This window comes from Ursus arctos, unplaced genomic scaffold (assembly GCF_023065955.2).
Source record: "Ursus arctos isolate Adak ecotype North America unplaced genomic scaffold, UrsArc2.0 scaffold_19, whole genome shotgun sequence".
NCBI lineage: Eukaryota > Metazoa > Chordata > Mammalia > Carnivora > Ursidae > Ursus > Ursus arctos.
The window spans coordinates 55,166,213-55,193,811 of record NW_026622863.1 but is presented as its reverse complement, the minus strand read 5'-3'; the positions used below and the strand labels follow the sequence as shown (position 1 = coordinate 55,193,811).

The 27,599-nt window shown below is 43.2% G+C and overlaps 1 protein-coding gene and 1 pseudogene across 3 annotated transcripts in view; one reads left to right on the top strand and one right to left on the bottom strand.

Moving 5' to 3' along the window:
- Nucleotides 1-27,599, bottom strand: part of LOC113247438 (KRAB domain-containing protein 5-like) — a 342,457-nt gene that overhangs the window by 207,438 nt on the left and 107,420 nt on the right. The window lies entirely within an intron of this gene.
- Nucleotides 1-27,599, top strand: part of LOC113247391 (zinc finger protein 91-like) — an 87,265-nt pseudogene that overhangs the window by 8,903 nt on the left and 50,763 nt on the right.

Genomic DNA, 27,599 nt, shown 5'->3' with positions numbered 1-27,599 from the left:
CATCCAGTTGAGATGCCTTGAAATTGTCAAGAATGGCTGCACAGTCTTTTCCTGGAACTGTACCCTTACTGAACCTCACAGAGAGCATACTGGGTAGAAACCCTAGAAATGGAAAATGGATGCAAGACCTTTGTTTTTAATACGCACGTCAGAAAAAAACAACCCTTGTAAGGCTAAAACATAAAGGACGTAAATAATGGGTAAACTGTGTAATGGAAAGCAAATCTAACATCAGAGAATTCACAACAGAAAGTAAGTCAAAATCACTTTCAGACATGATTTTTTAAAAAATATTTCAGAGAGAGCACATGAGCAGGGGGAGGGGCAGAGGGAGCGGGGAAAGTATAACCCCTGCTTCCATGGAGCAGGGAGCCTGATGGATACTGGGCTCCACCCCAGGACCATATAGAGAGAGAAAACAACTAGATCACTTTACATTTGAGCTGTGGACAGTGTAGGAATGAAGGGTGTTAACACCTGCACAATTGAACATCTCTATGTGTATTTGAGTCCCCAATACTGAAAACCGTACCTACTTTTCATGGAAGTAGCCTCTTGCTGACCAGAAGCCTTACCCAGAACATTAACAGTCAGTCATCCCATTCTTCGTATGTGGTCTGTGGTATATACCATATCTTTATAATGAAGTAATTTGAGGAAATAAAATATTAAGGTGTCATGATGAAGAGAAAACACATGTACAGTAGTGCCCTGTATTTATGAAAACAAACTCAGCTGTGTAAGTGGACCCTTCTGATCAAAAGCGTGGTATTCAGCAGATAACTGTATTTGTTCATATACCTGAAAGGATCCAGGGGGAGATGGGTATCTAGCGAGAGATAATTATTTTCAGTGTGTTTCTTTTTTTCTTTTGACTGCATTTGGGATTTTGTACATGCAAATGGATGTCAAAAGAAAGCCAGAGTAGCAAAACTCGTATCAGACAAACTAGCCCTTTTTCTTTTGGTGTTGTGTTTATCCTGCTTTGGTATCAGGGTAACGCTGACCTCCTAGAATGGTTTTGTGTGTATTCCTTCCTCTCTTTCAGTATTTGTAAGATTTTCTTTTATTGCCGAGATTTGGATAAAGATTGTCATGAATAGGGGCGCCTGGGTGGCACAGCGGTTGGGCGTCTGCCTTCGGCTCAGGGTGTGATCCCGGCGTTATGGGATCGAGCCCCACATCGGGCTCCTCCGCTATGAGCCTGCTTCTTCCTCTCCCACTCCCCCTGCTTGTGTTCCTTCTCTCGCTGGCTGTCTCTATCTCTGTCGAATAAATAAATAAAATCTTAAAAAAAAAAATTGTCATGAATGATTTTTTTAAATGTTACTTTTTTTTTTCTTGTATTGAACCATGGCTCACCATCTAATGGCCAGGGGTTCTTCTAATCAACTGCTAATTGAATGAAGTCACTGCAGATATAATGATAAGCCGTGGCTACAGAATTCTCAAGGACTATTTATAACATTTTACCCTGTGTGTTTCTCGGCTTGTTTCTGTGAACATACAGAACACAAGCCGAGTTTTATGGTTTTGATATGCACAGAATGCCATGTATTATATTAAAGCTAAAGACAGATTTCGGAGTAACAACTAACAAGAAGCACGTGCATGTATGTGTGTGTACCTATATCTTCAGAAGGAAAAGGAATATTGGCTCAAACAGGTCATTTCCAAGTTTGAAAATTGATGATTTCCTAGCAAAAATATTATAGATTCATAATAGGAATAGTTTTCTCTATATTGTGTTGAATTAATGTTTCCTACATGTCCTGTATCTTGGTTTGAGAATCTCCCCGTGCAAATCGTCTCTTGTATACGTGGTATTACTCCTGTAGGATCCACTCTGTTTTCTTTACTCCAGTGTTCATGAACTGTTGCTTGTGTGCGTTGATCAGAGATTTTAAGAATAGTTTCCAGGGAATGACATGGTATTCAAAACTTAATTTAAATATGGGAGTGATTCTCCAGGGAGCATATTAAATTCCATGCAGATTAATTAATTCACTCCTTCCTTTACGATTGGAGAAATAAGATTTCTTTACTTACTGTTCTTTTCCCTTCTTGGAAGTGACATCATCCAAGTTGCTCACTTTACTGTAACCCTTTGATTAGGTAAAATGTGGAGACTTCATGAGTCATGGTTTGTTTGGTTGTTTTTTTTTTTAACATTTATTTGAAGGAAACAAAGATGGGACAGTGCTGGGTGCTGAGTAGATGTTCTAGCTTAGGAAGAAAGCAGTCTTGTATTGGGAGTGATGGTGCAGCTGAAGATAAGAGATGAAACGTGTCTGGGTTGAAGCATTGGCATGAATTCTACACGTGGGCAGAGGACCCCTGTCCACAGCTACACTACTGATTCTGAATCTAGAAAGATAAATTGTACTTGTTTTCTTTCCAAATCCTCTCCAGTTCTTCTGTCTCCTCATCTCCATTCCAGTGATGTAGGCATCCCAGCTGACCTTCCCTCCAGTGTTTCGGAGACCCCATTGTCACTACTCTCCCGCTCCCACCTAAGCCAGGCAGGCCCTTGCAGGGCCTTAGGAGTAGCTTGGAATGTTCTAATTCAATGGTAAATGGTTGGTAACAGGATCACTTGAGGCCATATCTGAGATTTAAATACATTGTTGTCACCACTTCACTGGAAGAACAGCCAGAAGCCATCAGTGGGCCACAGGATTAATTTAGCCATTTGGCACTGAGAGAGTTGTGAGGACAGATAAAACATGGTGTTGATACAGTTTGAGAGGAAGATAAGTCCTAGGAAAATGAAATATGCTGAACTCTTGAAATGTGAGGAAAGATCTGGTAGAGAGCTTCCTTTGGTCACTGCAAGGTCTTAGGAAGCTATTTGTGATGAGCAAATGTGACAGAGATGGCGACTTGGGAAATGGGGGGTTTTCTGGGAAGTCGGATCTTTTTCACATGATTTAATGAATTCCCGGGTGGTCCTGAGGACCAGTTGCTTTTGGATGAGCGAGAGAACTGTACTTTTCCAGGCCCAGATGCGTGGAGTGGATAACGAGGGGGGTATTGGATGATGTAAACACTGTGGGCATAGCTTAAAGACGTCACATGACAGAGTCGATGTTGAAGGTGAGGACGGCTGCCGGACACTGCTCGTGAGAACAGCCAGGTGTGTGCTGTGGTTCCACAGGCATTGGTATCCCGGGAATATCACCCCAACTTAGGTCTGTTCCAGTATAGATGGGCGCCCTCCCAAGGATGCTGACCTGAGGTTGGCAGGGCCCTCCCTCACTTCCACTCAGCCCTGTGATGAGTCTAGACCTGTGCTCTGATCTGTGTGCAAGGCACTGATTCGTTGAGAAGCAAGTCACCAATCACCAGCAGTGACCATTTCTGCTTCAAACAGCCTTCCAATATTTGGGCTAAATGTCCCTCTGTTGTTTCACAGCCCATGCTGTCCCTACAGTCCTCCTGACCTGAGTGGAAAGAGGACTTTTATGAGTTGTAGAAACTGATAAAATTAAGTTGGGTAGCATGGTACACTCACATTGAACATTGGATCAATTGAAGGATAATGATTCATTTTTCAGTAGCTGTTCTGTTGTGGTCAGCAATACCATGAAAAGTCTGATTGTACATACGGAAAAGAAGGTGTATATTTTGTGTTCTGTATACAGTGAGGCTTGCCTCATGCTTAGCAGGGTGGGCCACTGCCCACATCATATCTCCTGAGCAGAGAGTTCTGCAGGGTCTCAGTTCTGGTGGAGTTGATGTCAGGTCTCCTTTCACGAGCAGACTAGAGCGCACCTAGTCAGAACTGGCCACATTCAGGTGAGGCACCAAACACTGCCCACAGCAGGCAAGGAGAGCCTCTGGAGACCACTGGCCTGAAGGCCATAGCCGGACACATCACTGGCTTTTCTAACATACAGAGGAAGGTAGAGACTTAGACAAAATGTCAAGATGAAAGAATTTCTCCCAAACAAAACAAGCAGGTAAGGGCAAGGCCGGAGATCTAATAGAAACATATAGGAGTAACTTGCTTGATGGAGAATTTAAGACAACAATCATAAGGGTACTCAAAGGGTTGAGAAAAGAATAGCGAGAACTTTACCACAGAGATAAGAGTTAAAAGATAATTGGGGTGCTTGGGTGGCTCACTCTGTTAAGCCACTGACTTGATTTCTGCTCAGGTCGATCTTGGGGTCCTGGGATCCAGCCTCAAGTCAGGCTCTGCACTCAGTGTGATGCCTGCTTGCGATTCCCTCTCCGTCTCCCTCTGCGGCTGCCACTCGTACCCTTGGATCTCCCTCTGTCTCTCTCTCTCTTTCTCTCAAACATATAAATCTTTTTTAAAAATCAAACCGAGAGTGCCTAGGTGGCTCGGTCCTTAAGTGTCTGCCTTCGGCTCAGGCCATGATCCCAGCGTTCTGGGATCGAGCCCCATGTCAGGCTCCCTGCTCAGCGGGAAGCCTGCTTCTCCCCTCCCACTCCCCCTGCTGGTGTTCCCTCTCTCGCTGTAAATTTATACTTATTTTATATGTATGTTTATATAATAATAAATATTATTTGACAGAGAGAGGCGTCTACATTTCTTCCTTTTCTAGTTCTTCTGGTGGAAGCTAATTTGTTTATTCCAACATATTTCTTTTTTTTTTAAGATTTTATTTATTTATTTGCCAGAAAGAGAGAGTATGAGAGCTTTAGAGAACAAGCAGGGGTAGCAGCAGGCAGAGGGAGAAGCAGGCTCCCCGCTGAGCAGGGAGCCTGATGTGGGACTCGATCCCAGGACACTGAGATCATGACCTGGGCTGAAGGCAGACACTTAACAGACTGAGCCACCCAGGCATCCCCATTCCAAAATATTTCTTAACTCCGTATTGTGTAATATTAAAAAAAAAAAAAAAAGAAAATGGAAAGTCTAGTAGGGAAAAACTGGTGGAAATAAACAATACTAACAATGGCAAAAAAAAAAATAAACAGTGAAAAAATTAAAATTAGGGTTTTTTTAGGGATTTCTATAATCATGTCATCTGTGAACAGAGCTAATGTTACCGTTTCTTTTCTAATTTGGATTCCTTTTATGTATTTTTGGTTGCATAATTGTTCTGACCAGAATGTCCAGTACTATATTCAAAGGCAGTGGTGCGGTCACTTCTTTACCTTGTTTCTGAACATAGAGGAGAAGCTTGCAGTCTTTTACCATTGACTAGGTTAGATTTCAGCTTTTCATACATGCATGGCCTTCAGTAGGTCGAGGGTTTTCCTTCTCTCTCTACTCTGTTTGTAACATGACATACTGTCCAATATGCCCATATTTGTATTCTTTCTCACTTAATATGATCATATCATTTTTGATCTTCATTCTGTTAAAGGGGGCTCTTCCATTTATGGTTTTCCATATGTGGGAACACCCATAATTCCAAGACACTTTCCCCTTTGATTACCTTGTAAAATGGGGAAATTTCCTTTTGATTCAGTTTGCTCTATTTTATTGTGAACTTTGAGTGAATATTCCTCACAGGTTGTAGTCTGTAACCTTTACTTGTCCTGTCTTCCTCTGGCTTGGATAACCTGGTAATGCTGGTACCCCAGAGAGAGTGTTTTGCTAATTCCTCTTATCTTCACCCCTTGGAAATGTTTGAGGACATTTGAAGTACTTTTTCCTTAAACGTCTGTTTGAATATCCGTCGAATTCATCTGGCACGTAGTCGTTCTTTGTTAAGAGTTCGTTGTTGTTGTTGTTGTAGTTTTTAATTCCTCTTTCATTCTGCTTTGTGGTTGAAGATAAGTTCTGATTTTTTTTTTTTTAATTTCTGAATGATGGAGTCTAAATTGTTACACCTTTTTTGAAACTTATACTCATCTTTTGGTATCAGTTTGTGGGCACTGATTATCCATCATCTCCTCTTATAATTACTTTTATTCCTATGGTCAGTTATACTGTGTCTGCTTTAACTTCTTCACCTCTTGTTTTAGTTGGTCTTTTCTCTTTTATTCTTAATTAATTTACTTAATGGGCTGTCAATGTTGTTGATCTTTCCTGACAAACAGCTATTCCTATTGTTGATATGTTCCTATTTTTACTATATCCTATTTTGATCATTTCCCTTTTCTGTTTAAATATCTATTGTTCTACTCATTTTGGGCTCATGTGACACTTTTCCTGATTATTAGAGATACAGGAAAGTGATTAGTGCTATGACCATGACAATATCACAGAATTATCTATTAGGGTATGTGGTCAGTACGTTGTGTGCAATGTTATGTGTCCATGGAGAAGTGAAGTCCTGATGATTCCTTCTCAGGCATCTTGCTGACGTTGTCTGATTGCCGGGAAGCTTCTGTATTAGAGTCATCCGTATATTCATCTGAAAATAGTAAGTGCAATGGTTTTACTTTTATTTGATATCTTTCAGCTATATCTTCACATGACACCCAGAGTTTCCTGCTAACGCCAAGCATACAACGTTATTCCCAAAAAGTATCAATGCATAGATACAAAAATAGTGCTGCTGAGATTTTACCCTTAAGTACAGACTGGGACAATGATGGGGACAGTGAACGACATCATAGATTTCCTGGAGGATGGACCCAAACCAAGGCAATTGCCCTTCATAAGAATCTCACTGTCCCAAACGGTGAAGGATATAAAACATTGTGGAAAACCTCCCTTCTTAAGTCAACTGTTTCTGCAAAGCAGTGTGTTTCTGGAAGCAAAAGCTCCAGTCAAATATTCAAACGTACATGTTTGTGGACAGACAACTTGGAAAATCTGGAAAGTTACCTAGTCCGTGCTGAAAATGATGATTTGAACCATTTTGAGAAGAGGATTGGCTTGACCCTCCAATCAAAAATTTCTGATAATCGGAGATTGAGAAATGAACAAAGTGCTAAGGTGGGTCCATATGAGAGGTGCTTCACCAAGGGGTCAACCCTACAGAGTGACCAGAGCCCTTTCAATGGATACAGAAGTGCTCAATGCAGTGAATCTGAGAAAACATTTAACCAGGGCTCCAGTGTTCATAGATGTGTGAGGACTGGGTTTCCAGAGAACCATTATGAATGTCATAAACCTGGGGAAGGCTTTACTAAAACCTGTAACCTTGTTATACATAAGAGTCTCCCTTTGGGAGAGAATCCTCATGAGTATAATGAATGTGGGAAAGCTCTCAACCAGTCCTCCAGTGTTGGTGATGATCAGAGAATTCATGAGGGAAGAAACCCATTGAGATGTAATAAACCAGAGACAGTATTTAGTCAATCATCAAGACTAAATATAAATAAGATCATCCCCAGGGGAGAGAAAACTTATATTTTTAAGGAATGTGGTAAATCCTTTGACTGCCACTTAACACTATCTCAACATCAGCAAATGCGTACTGGAAAGAAAATATACAAATGGGAGGAATGTGGTAAATCCTTTAAGGACTGTTCATCAGTAAATGGACATAGGCAAATCCATACTGGAGAGAAACCTTACAAAAGTAAAGAATGTGGCAAAGCCTCTACATTGTGCTCAACCCTTCCTGGACATCACATAATTCATTCTGGAGAGAAATCTTACAAATGTAAAGACTGTGATGAGGCCTTTAACCATCTCTCAAGTCTTAATAGACATCACCGAATTCATACTGGAGAGAAACATTACCAGTGTAAAGAATGTGGCAAGGCCTTTAAGAGGCTCTCAAGCCTTCGCCAACATAACAGAATTCATACAGGAGGGAAACCTTACAAATGTCAAGAATGTGGCAAAGCCTTTTACAAGCCCTCACACCTTGCTGAACATCACAGAACTCATACAGGAGAGAGACCGTATAAATGTCAAGATTGTGGAAAGGCCTTTAACCGGCGCTCACACCTCACTCGACATCGCAGATTTCATACTGGAGAGAAACCTTACAAATATAAAGAATGTGCCAAAGCCTTTAACTCATTCTCAACCCTGACTCAACATCACCAAAGGCATACTGGAGAGGAAACTTACCCATGTAAAGTCTGTGGCAAGGCCTTTAAGTGTCCCGCGGACCTTACTCAACATCGCAGAATTCACACAGGAGAGAAACCTTACAAATGTCAAGAATGTGGCAAGGACTTTAAGTGGCCCTCAGAACTTACTCGACATCACAGAATTCATACTGAAGAAAAACCTTACCAATGTAACGACTGTGGCAAGGCCTATAAGTGGCCCTCAGACCTTACTCACCATCGCAGAATTCATAGTGGAGAGAAACCTTACAAATGTCAAGAATGTGGCAAAGCATTTAACAAGCCCTCAGAACTTACTGAACATCACAGAATTCATACAGGAGAGAAACCTTACAGATGTCAAGATTGTGGAAAGTCCTTTAACAGTCCCTCACGCCTTACTGAACATCACAGAATTCATACTGGAGAGAAACCTTACAAATGTCAACAGTGTGGCAAGGCGTTTAACCGGCACTCACACCTCACTCGACATCAGAGATTTCATACTGGACAGAAAACTTACAAATGTCAAGAATGTTCCAAAGCCTTTAAATCATGTTCAAACCTAACTCAACACTACCGAATGCATACTTCAGAGAAATCTTACAAATGTAAGGAATGTGGCAAGGCCTTTAAGAGGCTCTCAGCCCTTAGTCAACATCACAGAATTCATACTGGAGAGAAACCTTACAAATGTCCAGAATGTGGCAAGGCCTTTAACAGTCCCTCACACCTTACTGAACATCACAGAATTCATACTGGAGAAAAACCTTACAAATGTCAAGAATGTGGCAAGGCCTTTAACCGGCAGTCACACCTCACTCGACATCACAGAATTCATACTGGAGAGAAACGTTAAGAATGTCAAGAATGTGCCAGAGCCTTTAAATCATGTTCAACCGTGACTCATCATCACCAGATGCATACTGGAGAGAAGCTTTACAAATGTCAAGAATGTGGGAAGGCCTTTAACAGTCCTTCAAACCTTACTCAACATAGAATTCATACTGGAAAGAAACCTGACAATTGTAAGGAATGTGAGAAAACATTTAAGGACTGCTCACCCCTCATGCCTTAGCAGAGATTGCATACAGGAGAGTCACTATACAAATGTAAAAATAGTGTCCAGCCTCTCAGTGGAAGTCCCGACTTACTTAACTTCATAGTTATCATATAGGAGCAAAAACATGTGAAGAAAATAGACCAGCCTTTTCTTGAGTTCAGTCCTTACTCAGTATCACAAAATGCATACCAGACTCAGACCCTTAGAACATAATGAATGTGGAAAGACCGTCATTTTAATACACACTAGAGCAAACACCAGAGAGTGCGTTCAAGGAAGTAAATTAATAGATATCAGTGTTTAGAAAATTATTTAATTGAACATCAAATGCCAATAAATGTTACAGAAATCAAGGAAAAAGAATACATTATTCACTATTCAGACATGACTCTGTATGAAACTAGTTATATGGAAAAATCAAACTTAAACACTTAGAAAATGTATATGCCATTATGTTTCAACAGATCTAGTGGATGGACTTTTACATATGTCTAAGTAATGTCGATATCTGCTTTTTAATTTTTTACATCGACCCTACTTGAGATTTGTGATTTACAATATTAATATTTTACTCTGAAATCACTTCAGAAAATTCTTTCATTTCTAGTGTGTAAGACCATGAGGCTGATTGTTGCTACATCAAAGATACTAGACACCCCGCTACATTCGGTGGGACTCCTGTATCCCTAATTTTCCATGGAATATGAAGGACAGTATAATATATAACGTACGAAGTCAATCTCAATGGAGATGCTGCTTATGGTTATAACACTGATGTAAGTTACCATGAAATCTGTGTTCAGAACACATACTTCTCTATATATCAAAACTAGAGAACTTCCTCCGATTAGAAATACAAGGTTTTACTAATTGTTCTTTAAGGAAAAAGAGGTGGCAGTTTAGTAAACTACCCATGTATCTTCATAAGTGCAGTCCTTAGAGAGTATGACTTGATGTGGTTGAAAGGAAGAAATCCTGACAGATAACTGAAAGAGGAGAGCTAACTCTTCCCTACAATGCCATGCAGTTGTACATACACGTCTTAAGAATGACCTCGGTCTTGAAGTGGATGGAAATCAGTACTCCCACGTTTTTCTAACAGAATTCGAATGCTTTTTCACGTGTGTATTCTGTATTTTGAATGGTGATAATAGACTGGATTTGAAATGCATAACTTAGTCTTTGTGTGAACTTAATACATTTTCTTTTATTTTTAAATAATATTTATTTTGTTAGTCACCATACAGTACATCCCCAGTTCTTGATGCAATGTTCCATGATTCATTACTTGCATATAACACCCAGTGCACCATGCAATATGTGCCCTCCTTAATACCCATCACCGGCCTTAATACATTTTCATTAATAAAACTTACTGGGTTTTGAGGCACCTGGGTGGCACAGCAGTTAAGCGTCTGCCTTCGGCTCAGGGCGTGATCCCAGCGTTATGGGATCGAGCCCCACATCAGGCTCTTCCGCTATGAGCCTGCTTCTTCCTCTCCCACTCCCCCTGCTGTGTTCCCTCTCTCGCTGGCTGTCTCTATGTCTGTTGAATAAGTAAATAAAATCTTTAAAAAAAAAAAACTTACTGGTTTTTAACGTATTGACATGGATGCGTAATGAATGATGTGTATCCTACCTCCAGTGTTAACCTCTCTCATTTAAGGTTGTAGGTGACTTTTGGAATCAATCACCTATTTGGTAATGGAGTAGAATAATATACCTAGGAATCCGTTTGCTCTGGTCTGAGGTTTAAGTGATGTGTGATTATCTTTGCCTAGTCTGTCATGATTTTCTCCTCTTTGTGAATACCAGGATGTTAGTACAGGTATATTACAGAGGTATGTCACGTGGAGGTATTGTTGAAGTCTTAGCTGACATACTCCATCATCCTGGTTGGCATCATTCTGTGTAGCCACTAGTTTCGCAGGGGCCTTGCACTGACAGGAGTCCTTCTCACTGTGCATTCCCGAGACAAAGCGCTACAGTCACAAGTTAAGGGAACTTCTGATACGACATCTGCAATCCATCCTTGTGAGCCACCGTCTCTCCTTTCCCCCTGTGCTTTCCCTCCCCTGTCCCTTAGAGAAGACCCCCACAGAGCTTCCCTAAACCTGTTGTAGTTGGAATGGCATGTTCTGGACTTAGCCTTGGGACTCTAAAGCACTGCACTGTGGCCCCAAATTAACGTATGTGCCCCACTTCGTACACTGAGGTGTTGTTTTGATGTGTCTGTGAAGTACACATGCGCATATGACCACGCTGCGTGTGTAATAGATACCCCCTAAGAAAGAGACATCTATCCCAAGAGGAGTGATATGGTAGCCCAGGTAAGAGGTAGAAAATATCTAAGATGAAGAACGAGCATGTGGAGGAGGACAACTGTCCCAAGTTGCCCAACTGACTCCCTGGATGTAGGAGAAGAACTTCTGCTTGTTTCGTGTCCTAGTTGTCTCCACATCTCCAGTTGTATTTTCCTCATTTTGGTTTCCAGCTCCATAGGCACCACAACCGTTCTTTTTTGCCCGTGTTGTGGAGACAGTGTCCTCAGTAAAAGCTTAATAGTGATTAGAGAGCTGGAAGGCCAATGGGTATGTATTCGGATATTGAGCATGGGGATGTGGGATGTGAATCTATGTAAACTTTGATGAAGGCAGCGTCCTTAGAGAAGACCTATTAAAAGGAAATGTAAAGAAGTCTTTGCAATGTGGGGAGGGACCCAGACGTGGCTCCTTTTAGTGACTGCAAAGGCAGAGACAGCTCTTGGTGGTGTCCTCTGATGAATACGTGTCATGGGGAAAACGAACTGGCAAATGTGGGTTTCTCGGGACTAGGGAAGTCCTGCTTTATCTTGAAGATTTGATTGATCTCCTGTGTCTTACTGAGGACTAATGCTGTTGGATGTCAGTGATGACTGTATTTTCCCAGGCCTAGGCCAGTGACAGGGATGGAGGAGGGTACTGGATGATGCAGCCATTTGAGCATAGCTCTAAAGTGTCACCTGGTATCATGTTGGAGATGAGGACACCTTCTGGACCGTGCCATAGACCGTTTCGGCAAGTGTGTGCAGTGGTTGCCCCCAAGCACTCGTGTCCCAGGTAGGTAACCCCAGGCAAGGTAAGATGCACTGTAGTTGGGTGACCTTTCAGGGAAGCTGCTTTGCTGCTGTGCAGGACCTTCCTCTCTTTCTTCAGTGCCGTAATGAGTATAGTCCCAGGCTCTGGCTCTTTGCATGGCTCGGAGTTGTTGGAGGAGCAATTCAGCAGTGAGAGGCAGTGAGCATTTCTGCCTCAAACAGTCCAGCCCAAGTGTTCACTGACTCCTCCATGAGTAAAGAGGATAGATAGATGTATATATTGAAGGGAGTATGTATCACCCTAAAAGGAATGAAATCTTGCCTTTGGCAACAATATGGATGGAGCTAGAGAGTATTCTGCAAAGTGAAATAAGTCAAAGAAAGAGAAGCATCATATGATTTCACTTGTATTTGGAATTCAGAAAACAAAGCAAGTGAGCCACGGGAAACAAAAAAGGCAGAGGCAAACCAAGAAGCAGACTCTTCACATTAGGGGACAAGCTGATGGTTGCTAGAGTGGAGGTGGGTAGGTGGATGCGTTCAGTAAGTGATGGGAGTTAAGGACTGGCCCTGTGATGAGCACAGAGTGTTACATGGAATTGTACAATCACTATTTTATTTTTTATTTTATTTTATTTTATTTTATTTTATTTTATTTTATTTTTTAAAGATTTTATTTATTTATTTGACAGACAGCCAGCGAGAGAGGGAACACAAGCAGGGGGAGTGGGAGAGGAAGAAGCAGGCTCCCAGCGGAGGAGCCTGATGTGGAGCTCGATCCCAGAACACTGGGATCACGCCCTGAGCCGAAGGCAGACACTTAACTGCTGTGCCACCCAGGCGCCCCTACAATCACTATTTTACACCTAAAACAAATATTACTTTGTATGTTAAGTGGAAATGGAAAGAAAAATCTTAAAAGTATTGTGTTTTACAGATTTAGGAATTTTTTTGTTTTAGTTTCCCTGACTTGCAGCAGTTGCACAAAATATACCTTTGCAAACAAGAGGAAATATTTGTCTCTTTCTCCCTTCCTGATTCCTCCCACATTCAGAAACTCTCAGTGACTGTTCTTCATTTCTATGCCATCGTAGGTTTTAGCTGTGAGTGAATGTGCTGGTTACAGTGATCTTGCTCCCTTGGGTGTCACCCTGGAGATGGTGGGTTGTATGTTGTGTTGGGTTTCTCTGGAGTTAGCCTGGCTAAATTCAAAGTGCTCAGCTTGCTAAGTGCCTCATTCTTCTCTGCTTCCCCTGATGGAGCATCTAAATTATTTGTATCACGAGTGGGAATCCCTGTGGGATGGCTGCTGGGTGCTGAAGCTGTCTCTGCCACACTCTACTGAGAGGAGCTAATGTTCTTTTTGTGTTTGGATTCACTGAGAATCTCATGGCAAGAATACATCAAGCATCTAAATGGGCCATATTGTGAAGAATTTTACATTTCTAAGAGTCAGATGCATCTGAGCCACTGTTGAGGAAAAATACATATCAGTTGAGCGAGAGACCAAGTGATAGAGAAGTAGAACTCAAGTTTATTTTACGCCGGTGGACCCAGATTAGCTCGTGCTCACAATTCTGGGACCCGGGCCGTCTATCTTCTGACTGTAAAGTGTATTGTGGCCGTGCAGCATTCGAAAACAAAATCATCTTCCTACTCGTAGAGTCATAACTGAATGCCAAGTGATTCTTTCAGAACGCAGCCTACGGGGTGGCAGGTGGGGATGCAGATCGGAAACACGGCTTTCCATTGCGGGCAAAAAACAGCTTCAGCTACGCCAGCACTTGAGCACAACCACAAACCCCCTCAGATTCTGTGACCTAATCTTAACCAGAAGACGGCTAGTCCTCACCAAAATGAGGTTATGATGAAACTCAAACCAAGTAACAAGAAGGTTCTCTGGTGTGGTCACATGCCAAGTTATTTACCAAGAGAGGTCTTCCCAATCAGATGCCTAATTTTTCCCACTGCAAACAAAGCACCATCCTCAAGGAGCGGTTCACTTTTTCCTTCATCGTCTTTTAACGCTTTTTGTTATGCACAGTCCCTTTAAACTATTTAGTTAGTTTTTTTCTTTTCGTTCATGACAGTTTAATTCTACATTTTATTTTGTACTGTTAGAAGAGTTTTTAAAAAGCAGTTGTTTTATTTTTTTTTTAAGATTTTTTTTTTAAAGATTTTATTTATTTAGTTGACAGAGATAGAGACAGCCAGCGAGAGAGGGAACACAAGCAGGGGGAGTGGGAGAGGGAGAAGCAGGCTCATAGCGGAGGAGCCTGATGTGGGGCTCGATCCCAGAATGCCGGGATCACGCCCCTGAGCCGAAGGCAGACGCTTAACCGCTGTGCCACCCAGGCGCCCCAGCAGTTGTTTTATTTTAAGAGAGAGAAAGCATACCTGTGACGGGTGGTGTTTGGGGAGGGGCGTGGCAAAGGGAGAGGGAGCGAATCTGAAGCAGAGGCCATACTGGGCCCAGAGTGCAAACCTGGGGCTACATCTCACGACCCTGTGATCTTGACCTCAGTCCAGTCAAGAGTCAGCCACCAAACCAACTGAGCCACCCAGGTTCTCCAACTTTATATTTTAATTCTAGTTAACATAAAGAGTTTTCTTAGTTTCAGGTGTGGAATGTAGTGATTCCACAATTCCCTTCATCACCCAGAGCTCAGTCAGGACAGGTGCACTCCTTAATCCCCATCCCTTCTTTAACCCTTCTCCTCACCCATCTTTCACTGGTAAACATCATGTTGTGTCATTAAGCATCTCTTCCTTGATTTCTCTCTCTCTCTGTACTTTGTCATTATTGATTGTTGAAATTCCTGTTGGAGAGGTGGACTGTGGTCATCCCAAAGGGTCTTCTCGTGACTTTTCTGATTTTGCATTGTACTAATAATTCTAACGTGTTCTCTCTTGTGCTTTGTTCCCTCCTATTGTTGAGGTATATGAAAGCAGGTCCTGTTCTTTCACCCAGCCAACAGATGATGCTTAGTACTCAAAACAAATTCACCCCAATATCCCTTCCGGACTCTATGACAATGGCCTTCTGTAATAGTTACATGCAGGGACAGATAGAGACCAATTTCAATCCTTGTGTAAGGAAATGTCTACGACTCCTGTTACTGTAAAGAATTTACACAAGATGACCCCTTCTTCCTTCAACAGCCTTAAAGTCTGAAGGACAAATATATACAATGATATGTTATTTAGCCATAAGAAATAATGAAGTCTTGCCATTTGCAATGATGTGAATGGAGCTAGTGTATTATGCTAATGACAATAAGTCAGAAAAAGACAAATACCTGATGAGTTCACTCATGTGTGGAGTTTAAGAAAGAAACAGATACACAGAAGGGGAAAAAGAGGGAAACCACAAAACAGACTTTTACCTGTAGAGAACAAACTAAGGGTTGTTGGGTAGTGAGTGGGTGGGAGGGGTGAATGAAATGGGTGACGGGTTAAGGAGGCACTTGTGATGAGCACGGGTGTTGTACATAAGTAAAGAATCCTAAATTCTACTGCTGAAACTAATATTATACTATGTGTTAACGAACTGGAATTTAAATAAAACTACACAAAAGTAATTTAAGGACAGAAAATCGGTCTTTGGTGAAAAGATGAGAGATAGAAACAGAAAAATGTTCATTTTAGCCCAGAATGCTGACTTACAGCCTGCATGGTTATGATAAGGATCCAGTGAGTGCTGGTTGCTATATTCTTAAAGGGTCTCAGGACTTCCTGTACATCCGCCAATAATGAATATTGATCCTGATGGGGTTTTGGAACATAGGTGAGGTTCAGTGGGATGGAGTCTGGGGCCAAGGACCAAGAAAGAATTGAGGCATCTTTGGTGTAAAATGGTGGTTTATGAAAGCATGGGAGCAGGACCAGTGGGCAGAAGGAGCTGCTGCCCCAGGGTCGTGAGGAGTGGATGATTATATACTGTGGAGTTGGTGGAGGTAAGGAAAAAGGGAGGTTTCTAGAAAGATCTTTCATATGTTAAGATTCCACAGGGTACTGGAGGCCTTGCCGTTGTCACATTAAGGTGGTTTTCCCTCTAACAAGGCATTAACATGAAGATAGTTGGGAACTTCCTGGACGAACATTATACTCTGTCCACTTCAAGTGTCTCTCAATGGGCTTAAGGTTATAAGGACATTTAATGCTATCTACATTTCTTTCTGGAAGCTAGGCCATTGATAGAAATGCTTTGTTCTCATAAATTGCTAAGACATTTGTAAACTGAGGGAGACTCAGGTCTTGCAGGATTGTGATCTCTACAAATTAACTATTTGCTCTTCCTTTCCTTAGCTTTAGGGCAGCCAGAGGTGTAAGAGGAATGTCACATATATGGGGGGATTGTGGGGTGTCAGCTTCTGCGTTGTCCTCAGCTTGCCTTCTGTTTCTTCATCAGAACTGAATGAAAAGCACCATAGAAATTTTCCAAAAGCAGTTTTAGGAGTAGAAATTTGAGGAGGGGCGCCTGGGTGCCTCAGTTGGTTAAGCAGCTGACTTGTGATTTTGGCTCAGGTTATGATCTCAGGTCATGGGATCGAGCCCTCTGAAGTCCAGCGGCCCGCTCAGTGCAGAATAGATTTGCACTCCCTCTCCCTCTGCCCCTCTCTCCACTCACACACTCTCTCTTTCTCAAATATATTAATCTAAAAAAAAAAAAAAGAAATTTGTGGAAACATTTCTGATCTGATACTCTGTGCCCGAGCCCACCCCCTTGAGCACTAAGCATTGAACCACGAGCTTCAAACATTACAAGTGTAGCTCTTTTGGCACCTGTATGGCTCAGTAGGTTAAGTGTCTGACTTTGGTGGGTCAGGTGCTCAGGTACCTGGGATAGAGCCCTGGGGTGGGCACCTTTCTCAGCAGGGAGTCTGCTTCTTCCTCTCCCTCTGCCCCTCCTTCTGAGGGAGTTTTGGAATATAGGTGAGGTTCGGTGGTGTGAGGTCCAGAGCGTACAGCCAGGAAAGAATTCTTAAGGCGTCTCCGGTGCAAAAAGATGATCTTGTGAAAGCACGGGGACAGGACCCGTGGACAGAAAGAGCTGCTCTGGGTTTGTGAGGTGTGGCTGACTACTTGGGAACTGGGGAGGTGAGGACAAAGGGGGTGGCCAGAAGGACTGTCATATGCTAAAGAAGACTCTCAGGATAATGGAGACTTGGTTATGGTCAAGCCAAGGCTGTTTTTCCCTCTAATGAGGCACTAACATGAAGAGAGCTGGGAGTTTCCTGGAGGAATGTTCTATTCCTCCTATCACAAGTCCTTGTCAATGGGCTTCAGGTTTAGAAGAAATTCAATTTTATTTACATTTCCTTCTGTCTCAGCCTCCCTCAGTTTTATGGAGGGGAGCAGTGCCACGTTCGGTTACCAGTCTTTGTAGGAGACAATGCAGGCTGTCTAGACGTACAAAGGACGGTTTAGTGCATCACTCACACAGGCTAAAGGTGCACGCTGAAATTTACCACCACTAAGTTGGCCAGAGGCACCCAGGCAGGGCGTCAATGTAAGTTAAAAAACTGTCTTCTAAGTTTGTCCTGTGGCCGCAGTGGAATTATTTCCTTCTGTTTTGAGGCTGATATGTGTACCCAGAATCAATTAGATGGGGGACCTCTAGCAGGAAGAGAGCTGATACCAGAGGTTAACTTCTTATATCATCAAGGGTTCCCCGCCTGGAGGGCAACGCATTGTTTGACATACATGTGCTCTTTCCTTTCTCCCGTGAATGTGTCCCCTGTTTTCAAATTCTAAATCCCACCTCCTTCTTAAGTCACGGTGGCGTGGAAGCTGCAATCTTTGAGCCTCATGTTTTTCAGGTTTCCATAATTAAATTAATTGTTTTCTCTTGTGCAACTGTCTTACATCACTTTAATTATTAGACGGGCCAAGGAATTGAGAATAGAGGAAGAAAAACAAGTTTTCCTGTCCTAATATTCATTGTTGACTGACCTCCATGCTTCACACCCAGAACAGAACTAGAACGTGAAGACAGAGTTGGGGATAAAGAGGAATGCCAGGGAACGGCGGCGAATGGAAGAAGGATGAGGCACAGACAGTTTAGCTGTGAAAGAAAGGAGGGAGCGGGGGACGACAGCAAGGAATGCAATCTCTCCGAGCCCCTAGAGCCTCGTGTATTTATAAACAATCAAAGACAATCAAGGGTAATCAAAGGGAGTCTTAAAGCCTGTAGTACATCAGGTCAAGTAAACAAAGCAAAGCATATTCTTATCTGTGTTGTACAGACCTCACGGGCTAGCGTCAGGAGTAATCAGGTTTCGGGGGAGGGCGACATTCTGCCCTGAGCAAGCCGGGCATTCCCAACTGCTCATGTCTGACCCCCACGCTAAAGCCGGCGGGGTCACTAACATGTTTTCCTATTATATTGTTAGCATAAGCTCTCGGCCAGGGGCCGCTGCAGAGGACCAGTAGCTTTATTGCTTTGCCAGCAAAAGAGTCTGCAGCAGGTCAGGGCCTTCCAACCCTCTGCGCAGCCTTGCGCCCGCCTGACTCCAAGGAGAAGTGGACCACGTGGCCTGGCAGTGCGTCAGGACTCGGTAGGCCTCCGGGGGAGATAATCCGTAGTCAGGTCCCGCTCCACTGAGCAGAAGGCGAGCTTGATCACCTCCCAGGAATTTCTGAAAGGAATTCCATAGGTCAGGGACCTGGGCGGGGGCGGGGGGGGTCCCACAGGACAAGAACCTCCACTGTCTTGAGACTGTGGAGTCTGAGTGGGCCCCATAGAGTCTTGGGCGAGCCCTATGGGGCACCACTCCAGGCTTATAGGGACTCACTATGGCTAAGAGGCACACACGTCTCCTCCAGGAGAGCAGACAGGTGGGCATCTGATTGGTCTGTCCTTGGAGGGTCACCCACCCTTGTTTGTCTTTGCACCACCGAGGCAGGGAGGGAACACATAGGGTGGGCAAGAGAGCCCCTGTTCATCATGGATAGAATCTCTTCAAAACCTACAGTGCTAGACTGTATGCTCCAAATTTTAAGAACGGGTTCTCAGGAGACTATGGGATCAAAATGTCTCCTGGAAAATTATGTACATTATGTGAGCTGGAATGGGCCACCTTTGGGGTTGACTGGCCCTCCAAGGGTGCCCTAAGCCCTACCCGCTGTCCAGGTCATTTACAAAATTATGGTTGGGACTCCCAGACACCCTGACCAATTCCCATATATTGATTCTTGGCTCCAGGTAGCCCAAACTCTGCCCCCCGTGGGTCGGATTCTGCTCTAATAGGAAGGGCCAGGGTAAGATATTTGTAACCCAAGTAAAGAGCCCAAAAGCTGTAAGGAAGCAAAGCCTGTTTATCAGAGAGGCCCCGGCCGGGGGCAGCAGGGGCAGCAGCGGGGATGAGCTCTGGAGAAGGGTGAGCTGGTCGGGAAGCGTGGGGACTGCTGTCCTCCTCTGACTGGGGGCCTGAGGCTGAGCTGCACAGAAGAGGAAATGATAAATGGGAAGAAAACTAAGATTGGAAATGTTTCTTTTAATTGGTGATAAGACTCTGCATGAAATATTGGTTTTTAGAAATCAGAATAAAATACGGCAGAATGCAGTTCTGACCGGAAGTCACATTGTGACTTAGTAGTTGTGGATGAAATTCTTATATAGCTGATGGCATTTCAAAGGAGTGGTGAAAATACTGTTAGTTTCCAAGATCTGCCTGCTCCAGTGAGAATTACAACCCAGTTTAGGTGAGTCCAGTGTACTCCCTATGGAGGAAAGAATCTGATTTCATCAAAGTGGATTCAGCCTTTGGCATGCTGTTGTGTTTTTTTTATTTTATTTTATTTTATTTATTTATTTGACAGAGATAGAGACAGCCAGTGAGAGAGGGAACACAAGCAGGGGTAGTGGGAGAGGAAGAAGCAGGCTCCCAGCGGAGGAGCCTGATGTGGGGCTCAATCCCAGAATGCCAGGATCACGCCCTGAGCCGAAGGCAGACGCCCAACGACTGAACCACCCAGGCGCCCCCTGGCATGCTGTGTTTGCATGTGGCCCAGGTCACAGCCCCCTGGGAGTGGCGGCCCTGCCATCAGTGTCAGTCAGGTGCAGACATTTCTGTCTCTATCATCAAGAGCTCCAGGCTCTTGTGCCGGTCAGACTGCCCTAAGGTGCTGACAGGGAGCAGCTGTAGGGACAGACCAGGGAGAGGCTCTCACTCTGTATTTAAAGGGCCCAAGTGCTGCAGGAAGAGGATGTTCCTGCTTCTTCTAAGTGACATGTGTGAAGAGATACCTGATTTAGCAGCTCTGACAGCCCACAGGAAACTTGATCCGGACAGAAGGACAGAAACAAAATGTAAAAGAACAGGAGCTCTCCTCCTCGAGTTTAAGAAAGAGGAGAGGAGACTGAGAATTCCCAGTGTCCCTGATAAACCAGGCGTTATGTTGGGCGTGTTAGACATATCCTTGCATTTAATTTCCCAAAACACCAAGTATGCTTATAGAATGTAAATAATGTAATTTTGATCACCTAGTAAATAAGTAGTTGCAGGTTAAAAAAAAAAAAATCTGATAATCCGAAGCAGCGATTCAAACAGAGGGAGGAAATGTATGGCTTCTGGAATCCTGCAACCGGGTTTCAAAATTTATTTCAATCACTTCCTAGTGATGAGACGTGAACAACTGTTCTAAATTTTTTGTGCCTTGCTTCTTCATCTGCAAAATATAGGTAGTGTTTACATAACAGAGTTGTGAGATTCGAATTAGATTATCTCTATTAATTGCTTAGACAACTGTCTAACGTTTAGTAACTCTCCAGAAGATGTCTGATACTATTTCCCAATGATCTTCAAAATCTATGCTATTCTAAACCGTCATTCTGCTTCTGTATTTGCGGGTGACAATTATAATACCCATGGAAATGTACTTTTCATGTTTCTATTAAGATTCGTTCATCTTAATTATGGTGATAATCTTAGGCCATTTGTGTATTTGTTAAAACTCAACTTATGGGGCACCTGGATGGCACAGCGGTTAAGCGTCTGCCTTCGGCTCAGGGCGTGATCCTGGCGTTGTGGGATCGAGCCCCACATCAGGCTCCTCCGCTATGAGCCTGCTCCTTCCTCTCCCACTCCCCCTGCTTGTGTTCCCTCTCTCGCTGGCTGTCTCTATCTCTGTCAAATAAATAAATAATCTTAAAAAAAAAAAAAAAACTCAACTTATTTTACCCCTATTGTTTGAAAGTTGCTCTTTGATGAGTTATAAGTAATACGTTATTTAAAATAAAAAAAAAAACCTTAATTGGTACTTTGTCTTTAGGGATTGTGACTAGAGAGGCAGAGAAGGCAGCAAGACAGTCACAAAGCACAGAGCCTGCAAGGAGACCCAGCCAGAAGGAGAAGGGGGCTAATGGAAACTGCCTGACCCAGAGACTCATCGTCCCCCATGCTGTAGCAAACCCCCTAATAAAACAACACCAGCACCCAAAGGGCCTTTGGCAGAGCATATTTGGCTAGTGAACTCTCTCCTGACATTGGATGATTGTTATCTAAATAGGCCTCCTCCAAAATAAATCCAGGTTGCTGGAGGAAACAGGCCATCCCAGACAAATGGGGTTCTCTCTTCTCTCTCACTGTTCTTCCTCACAGATGTGGGGGCTTCTCCCTCGCTTATTTCCCGGGTTAATGGCTATCACTGGAGCCATCTGTGGTTAGTCTCCCTCAGGACTGGGACCGGGACTTAAGGAATATTCCCAGGCAGCTGCCGAAACTCACTTTGTTTCGGGGAAATTCCATCTTCTCTGGCCCTACGTGGACGGCCTATTCCCCTTTGTTGGTGGGAAGACAGGGCGTTGGAGCTGATGAGCTCTGGAACCCAGAACCCTTTCTCTGCCTTCTGGCAGCACTTGCCTCTTGGGTCTCCCTTCCCCCTTCTCTATTTTGCACCACCTTGGGTGCGGCCTGCATAACCGGCTTCTAGACCATCCTCTGGGCCTCAGGCACCATGGCTCCTTCTCCCTTCATTTCAGGAGCGAGAAGAGCACCCCCTGGACCGAACACCACCCACTCCGGATTTCCCCACCAGTGTCTCAGGTAAAAATTGACAATGGATCCAGGGGGAGGATCCAAGGGGAACATAGTTCATTATTTATTTGTTTGTTTATTTATTTATTTTTTAAAGATTTTATTTATTTATTCGACAGAGATAGAGACAGCCAGCGAGAGAGGGAACACAAGCAGGGGGAGTGGGAGAGGAAGAAGCAGGCTCATAGCAGAGGAGCCTGATGTGGGGCTCGATCCCATAACGCCGGGATCACGCCCTGAGCCGAAGGCAGACGCTTAACTGTTGTGCTACCCAGGCACCCCATAGTTCATTATTTAAACTAAGTTAAGTTTGTTGGTTTAATTAAGATAGACATGTCTTTTAAGTTATCAGGACTGAATATGAAACTTTTATTCCACCAAGATTTAGGAAGGTCAAATAAGCTCGTGTTATCTCTGATGTAGTTTGTCAGCAAACGATACTAAAATGAAATTCGTGAGACATCTAGGTCTTTTCCAAAATAGGATAAAGTGCTAAATCATTGGTAACTAGACATAGGTTTGTGCTTCTGACTTACTTCTTATTGCAAAGAAACTAAGGATATTTAAATCTGTTGGTAAACATGTTTTGTGCTTCATTAATTCACAAATTTGCCATCGAAAGAATTCTGCTGTAACAGTTCACAATTGGTTACTACTTAGGCTTCATGGACACGGAGGTTTCTGAGTGCACAATTCTACTAAGTGTAATTAAGACTAATGGGAATAAGGAAAACAACTCTGTAGAAAAGTAGGAGATATATAAGAAAGATTTTTTAAAAATGGGAATGCATTTTTGGTAAAGGCAAAAAAGAAGGTAATTTTGTCCTAAATGAGGCTAGTTGTTTAAAAGGAATGACTTGGGACTGGGTCTAACTGCAAAGAAAAGTTGTAGAAGGCTTGTAAAGGAAAAAAAAACTTTAGAATGAAATTTTAGGTGTGGTCAGGATGGATTGAGATTAAAATAGATTTTAAAGTATACCAGTGTAATTTTGAAAGACTGCTTTCTTCTGTTCAAAAAGACAAGTTTTCTTGGATTATTCCTCAACTCTGGATAAGAAAAGGTAAACAAAGGTTTTTTTTCTCTTGTCTGCCCAGAAAACAAAAAGTTCTATGTGTAGTCGTTATCAGGTCTTCGACTACTTAGTTAAAAGTTCTCAACATTAGGGGCGCCTGGGTGGCACAGCGGTTAAGCGTCTGCCTTCGGCTCAGGGCGTGATCCCGGCATTATGGTATCGAACCCCACATCAGGCTGCTCCGCTATGAGCCTGCTTCTTCCTCTCCCACTCCCCCTGCTTGTGTTCCCTCTCTCGCTGGCTGTCTCTATCTCTGTCAAATAAATAAATAAAATCTTAAAAAAAAAAAGTTCTCAACGTTGAAGGAGCTAAATTTTACTAACAACTATAGAGCCCTACATATTTGCTTCTCAGATCTCTTATTATCACCTTGATAATGTTTTGTGATGATCTGTAATCGTGTTCAGGCTTGTGTTGCAACTTCAAGGTTTTACCAAACCTTCCCAGATTTAAATTGTAAATGAACTCTCTTTAAGTCATTAGACCTTTTATGCTAAGGTAATCCGGAAGTACTGTTAAGCAAGTGATAAGCCTCAGGTTACGTTTGGGTGGGTGCTGTAACTATTCTGGAGATAATGTGCAGTTCCTAATCGTCCCTGGACATTGTGTGTCAAAAAATAACTGAGTTTCCTTGTCAATCGTATCATGGTGAACTCTCATGGGTTCGTTGGCAGTGTCCATTTCTGAGCTTTTTTAGGCATTTATAATTGTTCTTATTGTCTTGTAAAATGAGTTTCATCTTCAAGGAAATTCATATAAAGGATTTTTAGGACAAAAACAGGTATTCAGTATCTTTAAGATCAAACTGAAATGAGTAAGAATTTCCAGAACTTAACTAAAGCTGCATTCACACTAAACCAGAATTAGTCACATGGGACTAAATGAACTAAAAAAAAAAAACAAAACACGATTATAGCGTTGTGACTCTTGTGTGGAACATTGCTGGTTCTCTAATGTCAACTCTTCCAGATTAAGAAACTTCCTCTTAAGATATCTGTGACTTACAAAAATGTGATAAAGTACTCATTTGGGAACAAATAGAAGCATTTAACTTCTCTCTCTGCCTGAACCCTCTGAAATTCAAAAGGTCTCAGTATTCTTTCTTCCATGGGAATCATAGTTGCTTGCCTAAGTTGAATAAGAATCTGTTCTCCTTGTAACAGGACACCATTGGAAACATTAATTATTTTACCAAGGCTTTGACTGGAATATCATATTTGAGAGAGACATGCATAGACTCAGATAGGACCAAAGAGCTTTAAGGAATTGAGGTTGACTTTATGAAACCTGGAGCCAAAAAGCAGCTTGGAACTGTTGGCCTGATACCTTGCTTACAGAAGTTTCCAGCAGCCTCACCAGGTGAGTCAAGAATGTCACTTCCTGGCAGGTGCAGGCACCTCAATATATATTGGGGACCTTGTGAAGAGGAAGTCACCCAAATCTACAGGTATTGCCGGCATGTCTGATGGCAAGTATTTGGCTTGGCTTCTGGCCTGGAGAAGCCACTAAAAGTTCGACCTAGAGATTCCTTACGAAAGTTCCTCAGAGCAGATTCTAAAAGATCTGTATGATCAGTCACTATTCTTGCTGAGCTTATGTAAATAATTATGCTATTTGTTAAAACTGGATTTGTTTTTCAAACAAATTCGTCTTATTTGGCTATCTCTGGAAATGAGGGTCATTATAGAGAAATACGTGTTTCAATAATACACCTTTGTGGATGTTAAATTCTAATTCTCATTATCTTGGAATGATGTTTACCTAAGCTAGACAGCTTGAGCTAAACTTCAGAGAAAATTTCACAATGGCTCATGTAGACAATCTTCATGCTTTTTATTCTGTGGGGATAATAACAGGACCCCATGAGCATATGATGATTTAAACAACTGGAAAATGGGATCGAGTTCCCCAATAATTGTATAACTCAACTGGTACCTTGACCAGTTCTTTGTGGCTGGACAATGAAATCACTCCATAAAAGCCAGAGCATACCCCACTCAATAGGGTTCACTATGGGCTTGTGGAGATAATGGATGACCCCACTTTATGATTGGATTGGATGATGCACTTGGGGATGCCCTTATCTCTTGACAAGTCTTCTCCCACTTGCCAGTGTTACCTTATAATTAGGATTTGTTAAGGCCAGACCTCTAAGGGCTTCTTGATGGATTTCCTCCCTCATAGTCATATTTATCCCATTGAGGTACAATTGTAAACAAAGGCTTTAGCCAAGCACAAAACAGCCCTCCTGGTAAAAAGAGCCTATGTGACAGTCCCTGACGGAATGACTTCACATCAGGTCCAGAGTGTCTCAGAGACCAAAGGCCCCCAGTAGATGATGGGAGGCAGACTTATTACATACCAGGCAATGCTTATAGATATGCCTAAAATAATACTTAAAACCTGTCAAGCTTTAAACCCAGCTCCCCCTGTGCCTCACCCTGACCATTGTACTTCTAAAGAGCATAACTGTTCAGAGGTTAGTGATCCTATTTACGCTAGTCAACCAGATTTAAGAGATTCCCCTACCAAAAATACAGATCACAGTTGGTTTACTGATGACAACAGTTTTATAAAAAGGAATAAAAGCTGGGTATGCTGTAGTGTTCACTCATGCTTTGCAATGGCCAGAGCCTTAAAAATTAATATTTATACTGACTACAGATATGCTTCCCTAGTCCAACATGCTCACAGAGCAGTTTGGAAATTATTACTCTTCTTAAAGCTGTACACCTACCTAGGTATAATTCACCTCAAAGGAGCTATGGCAGCCGCCCCTCCCCCATTAATAAGCAGGCTTGGAGACCTCAAACAGATTGGAGACTTAGAAGTGTCCCGACACCTCCAAGCCCTGGGGAAAACTCTAAGGCACATCTCCCGAGAAGCTTTAGAAAGGACCCCTATCCCCATGGGTAACTGGGCCCATTCCCACCAACGAGGGGCGGGGGGCATGATAATGGGTAAAAGATTGGAAGAAGGAGCTGCTCCAACTCACTTGGATGGGCCCCCATCTAGTAATACTGGCAACTCCCACTGCTGTGAAAAGTTGCAGGTATCACTCCCTGGATCCATTGTTCCCAAGTAAAGAACACAACCCCGCCCCCGCCCCCAGACACTAGAGATTGGCAGACAGCCTGGGACCTGACTGACCCCCTCCAGTTAAAGATCCAGAGGATGACCCAGCAACCCACAGCTGCCAAGAGGGCCTCTGGCCCAACTTGACACCCTGAGGAAATTCACAGATCCCCCCGGGGGAGCTGAGTCCACAACTTTGCTCCAGTCGCAAACCTGGAGGCCAACACACTGTGGAAGCTTGAGGAACTCAATGGGGAACATTTGGACACTAAAGTCTCCGTGCCACCCTATACCAGTAATAATAGTGGTACTTGTGACCCCAATGTCTCTGTAGGTTTAGCTGAGTCAGCCCCAGGTGACTGGAACTGGACACAGGAAATCGCTCTAGCCATAGTCTATATAGGTAGAGTGAGTCTGGCCGGTAAAATCTGCCGGTAACTCAATGCAGACCGCTAGACCAGCAAGAAACCTAAGGGTAGTGATTGATACCCATTCTAAGTTAGAAAAGACGTTGAAAGGGGGGAATGAAGAGGAAAATTATCCAGAACAGGCCCAGGCCAGGAGGCCCCAGAAGATGGAAAGTTCCTAACGTAAGCTAGAGATAACCAGAAGCCCTCCCGGGAGCAGGGAGCAAGAGATAACCAGCCATTTCTGCTTCCGCAAACAGGCGTCCCACCACAGGCTCCCTCACTACTGTTCCCACCTAAAGCAGCCCCAGGTCCCCCAGTTCAAACCCTACCTACCAGCACCGAGCATAGCCTTGGAGCCTGACTGCCTGCAATCCCTTATAAAAGCCCTATAACCCGTTGCCTTAGGTCCAGAATTTCAAGCACAAGTTCTTCTGGGTCCGCGGTATAAAATAAACCCGAGTGTCCCTTGGTCGCGCACCAGTCTGATTTTTACTTTTCTGCGACAAAACCACTCATATTTCCTAGAATGGGTAAAATAAAGAAAAAGGATAACATCAAAATTTCCTGAGAGTGTTGAAGATTAGAATTCTCATATATTGCTGATGAGGGGGGAACAGTACGTTTGAAGAGGAAAATTACCCAGAGCAGGCCCAGGCCTGCAGGGCCCCAGCAGATGAAGTTACTAACAAAAGCTACATAACCAGAAGCTGCGCTGGGAGCAAAAGATAACCAGCCTTTTCTGCTTCTGTAAGCAGGCTTCCCACCACAAGCTACTGGTCCACCCTAACTGCTATTCCCGCCTAAAGCAGCCCCCCCCCCCCCCAATTTAAACCCACCTACCAGCAGTCGGCAAGGCCCTTCGAACCTGACCTCCGGCACTCTGCTATATAAAGCTCTATAACCCTGCTGCCTGGGGCCCAGAATTTT